General features: G+C 38.1%; 1 protein-coding gene across 1 annotated transcript in view; it reads left to right on the top strand.

The window, feature by feature from the left end:
- The window catches only part of LOC101855656 (sodium-dependent multivitamin transporter), a gene marked incomplete at its 3' end in the record, with an annotated part of 17041 nt that overhangs the window by 11952 nt on the left and 334 nt on the right, over positions 1-4755 (top strand).

The raw sequence follows: 4755 nt of genomic DNA on the forward strand, positions 1-4755 counted from the left end.
AGACTGCAGCGCCAACTGAACCAATGTGTGGACTTCCGCGGACAATTTTTTGGCTGAGTGAACTATCTTGTTATGTACGATCTTTGGTGCTACGCAAGAATAAGACTGCGTTAAGACAGAGGCTGTGGTATAGAATCGACGCACACATATGAGAAGTTTTTTTATCTTTATTTTCTGTGAACTTAATCACCTAAAAGGGCTGATATGGCCAAAATGTCTCGACGAATACACATACTTCGTAGCGAAGAGAAGCTACGTTAAACTAAGAAGATACTATTATTACAGCGTTGTTCAGTGTAAGTTTGTTATTTCCTGTCTTCTCTTCGCGCAAGGTTCCAATTCGTCTAGTGCATAGAAAAGGAAAGAAAAGGAAAAACTACGCTTAAAAGAAGAAGAAGAAGCAATTAATCCTGTCACAGCCACCACAAACCACCCACAGAAATGCTAATTTAAGTTAATATCGCAGTAAAGCAAAAAAAAAAAAAGAAAAAAAAAGGAGAAATCTCATCTTCCTTTAGCGATTGGGAAATTGTTAATTGGTATAAGGAGCAGGGAAGCTGAATTATTATCATGATAATCAGCATTTGCGTGAAGCAATTCTGAATTGCATCTCCACATACATATGAATTTATCTATGGGTCTTGGTTCTAAATTTTATAACATCGTTTGTATTTACCGCCCACCATACATCAGGATTAACAAGTCAACGGAGTCTGCTTTCGTAAAAGAGTTTGCAAAGTTTTTATCGTCATTTCCGGTCAAGAAAGGTTATCCTGTTGTGCTTGGTGATTTTAATTTCCACTTTGATTCTCCATCGTCACCAGGAGTCAAACATTTGACAGAATTATTCCGACAATACAACTTGAATCAGGTGGTCACCGAACCCACCCATCGTTCTGGCCACACACTTGACGGGGTCGTCATCAAGAAAGACTCAGACGCTTTTAGACAAAGTTCTGTTGTAGACAAACTATTTTCTGACCATTTCTTCATCTTACTTGTGTTGAATGTGAGTAAGACCAAGCCTGAAAAAAATTATGTGTCTACAGGGAACATCAAAGGAATTGACATTAATAAGTTTAAAATGGATTTGTTGAAATCTTTAAGTGACCTTAAAACAGTCTGTGCTGATTTGTATAATTCCACTGTAAGGGCAGTTCTTGACAAGCACGCACCACTTGTAACTCGGCGTCTGTAGACTAGACCGTATGCACCATGGTTTGGGGTTGAGGTGAAAGCGGCCAAAATCGAATGCAGGAAGGCAGAGAGACAATGGGTTAAAACAGGGCTCACCATCCACAAGCACATTTTTAGATTAAAGAAGCAAGAGCTGAAAGTTGTAACTAAATGTGCTAAAAATAAATACTATGTTTCTAAATTGGAAAATTCAAAATCATGTAAACAATTATTCGACATTTGTGATGAACTTTTAGGAAGGGTCAAAGAGACACGTCTCCCGAATTCATTTAGTGATTTAGAACTACCCAAAAAGTTTGCTGATTATTTTACAGATAAAGTCCAGAAACTAAGAAACGACCTTGATAACTATGAAACATTGGTGATTTTGATGTATATAATGGGGTGATTCTTGATAAGTTTAAATCTGTTTCTGAAGAATACATTAAATCTGTAATTCTAAAATCCCCTAGCAAACATTGTGATCCCGACCCTGTCCCTAGTTCTCTGTTGTCTTCCTGCATTGACGGACTGATCCCATTTATTACTGAAATCATAAATAATTCTCTAGTGTGTGGATCGGTACCACATTCGTTTAAAATCGCTCTTGTAAAACCTTTGCTAAAGAAACAAAACTTAGATCAGAATGTCTTAAAGAGCTATAGATCTGTTTCAAATCTATCTTTTTTATCTAAAATCCTTGAAAAGGTTGTCCTCGAGCAGCTTCGTCATCACTTACAAGACAACAATCTGTTAAAGTCATTCCTGTCTGCCTATCGAGCTAACCACAGCACAGAAACAACACTTCTAAAAGTAATTAATGACATGCTTACTTACTGTGATTCTGGAAAAGTTGTTTTGCTAAGCCTTTTAGATCTATCAGCAGCTTTCGATACAATTGACCATCATATTGTATTGAAGCGATTGGAAGTATCTTTTGGATTATCCGGGACTGCCCTTAGCTGGTTTTGTTCTTACCTATCAAATCGATACCAATCAGTTGATATTAAAGGGCTTAAGTCATCAGATCATGCTCTTAAGTATGGGGTCCCCCAGGGCTCAGCCCTCGGTCCAGTTTTGTTCACCATTTTTACTCAAACACTTGTCAAGGAAATAGTTAAGTATGACTCAAAGTATCATTTCTATGCTGATGATACCCAAATTTATGGTTCAACATTGTTTACCAACTTAGACAAACTTGTCCATCGTGTTGAAAATTGTATTGCCTCAGTGAAAAATTGGGTGAACAAAAACAAATTGATGTTGAATGATGATAAAACAGAAGTCATTCTGGCAGACAATGCAAAGCCTGTTAAAGAGGTTGACCACGATCACATGACAATTGGTGATGCGAAAATTGCATTTTCAAGAAAAGTTAAGAATCTTAGCATCTATTTTGATTCCAGTTTTTCAATGTCGGCTGAGGTAAATCATCTGATCAGCTGCATGTATCTAGAAATAAGAAAAATTAGTAAAATACGTCATCTGATCAATACTAAGTATACTGCTTTACTAGTGACTAGCTAAATTTTATCAAAACTCGATTATTGTAACTCCTTGTTATCAGAAATATCACTGGAGAATGTTAAAAGATTTCAAACTGTCCAAAACAATACTGCTCGTTTAGTTTTACTTTTAAGGAAAAGAAAGCGAGACTCTGCTAAACCTCTTTTACGGACATTGCATTGGCTTCCTGTTGAGAAAAGAATTGTGTACAAACTGGCCACCCTATGTCACAAAAGTTTGAATGATAATGCACCGTCATGTTTATCAAATCTGTTCAGACTGTACATTCCAACTCGCAGTTTAAGGTCATCAGCTGACAAAAAGAAATTTATTTGTCCATCTATGAAACTTAAAACAATGTGTGAAAGAGCATTTGAATACCAAGGCCCCAAGATCTGGAATGCTTTACCAAGTACTTTAAGAGAGATCACATCTTTTGATTAATTCAAACGTCAGCTAAAGTTTTTCTGTTTTTAAATTAATAAGATAAATATTTGGAGTAATTTTTGTTTAGTCAGAACACAACGTTTTACGTTACTGTTGTACGTTGTACTGTATTGTAAAGCGCTCAAAGCCTGTGTACTTTAATCGGGGTTGAACGCTATATAAATGACATTTATTATTATACACACACACACACTACACACACACACACACACACACACACACACACACACACACACACACACACATACACACACATATTGGAGTTCTCTCTCCGGCACCCATTCGCATAAAAAAAACAATTTACACGTAACGACCTTTGGGACACCGACGAAGATTTATTCACTTTTCATTGTCTTTGATCTTAATGTTCGCTTTCGCTGTGACCATCAGACTTTATAAAAAGCACACGGCTAAAACGATGCATACAACCACTAAATTGATCTTTTGCTTCTTGTAGAATGTTGTAATTTTATCTGATCTATCATCTTGTCCTTGGCAAGACCCTTTTTTCATAGATCACATGACATTGTAGACTATTCTCTTCAACCATGTGTATATGATTTGTGGTCGGTCAGTGTTCGTTCTTAATATGATATGGATGGTCTTCAGAAACAGATTTCAGTGACAATGACACTTCATCCCCGAAACGTCTTCATTCACTGACATAGTATTCTGAGTAGTATGGGTATCTCTGATGTTCATATCTCGGTAAAGGGTAGGATGGGGTTGTTTGGGGTTTGAGGTAAGGGTACAAAGTAAAATGTCTATACGTTTGTCAACTCATTGAAAACGAGCGAGAAGGCTAAGTGAAAATAATATGCTAAAGAAGTTCACTCCGGGATGCCTATGACGTAAGCCATTCTGCCACAGAGAAAACCGTATTCAAGATGTTCAAGATTTTGTTCACAAGAATTGATGTTTCTCCCAAAAATGGCGGTTAGATTTTCCTAGAAAGCTGCGTTTTCAATGAATGACTGTGGAGTCTGCTTGAACCGAAGTATGTGGAACCGCTGTATTTTCTTCGGTAAAGTCGAATTTTCAATTTAGAGACGTTGCTCAAAGAGAAGAAAAAAAAATCGTGGATTTTATTTTTCTTTCGGTTTACCGCTATTTTCGAATTAGCCGTCTTAGGTTTAAACGAACTCCACTGTAGTTGTCTGGGTTGTGTTTAGCTGACCCATAAGCATGGGGCAACTAGTAACGGTCCAGGTTGTGCTGATGTCCGTCCCAGCAGTCAGTTTTCCAGTCACATGTACGGTAGAAGTAGCCCTGTCTGTGGGTGTCATAGAATACCACCAGTCTGTGGGAGTGGCCCGCGGCGTAGGAGGTGGTCAGGGTGAGCTGACTTCCAGTGACAAGTTGACTGTGCTGCTCCGAGGTCAATGTGACCAAGTGGTAGTGTCTGCCAGGAGGATCTCTGTTGAGCAAGGAAATAGTTTTTTGGGTGGGTTTTATAAGCCCTCTTAGTCTTAGAAACAAATGGGTTTTTTTTTAAAGGCGAGACCAACTAGTGTCGGGAAGTCTGGGTTGTTCTTTCTTCTTTAAGGGGGGAGGCTACACCCCCAAAGCCCCGATTCGGCTCAAAATTATGGAATTTGAGTTGTAGGCATTTTTAGCTTCCTCAGC

Source organism: Aplysia californica, unplaced genomic scaffold, assembly GCF_000002075.1.
Source record: "Aplysia californica isolate F4 #8 unplaced genomic scaffold, AplCal3.0 scaffold00359, whole genome shotgun sequence".
NCBI lineage: Eukaryota > Metazoa > Mollusca > Gastropoda > Aplysiida > Aplysiidae > Aplysia > Aplysia californica.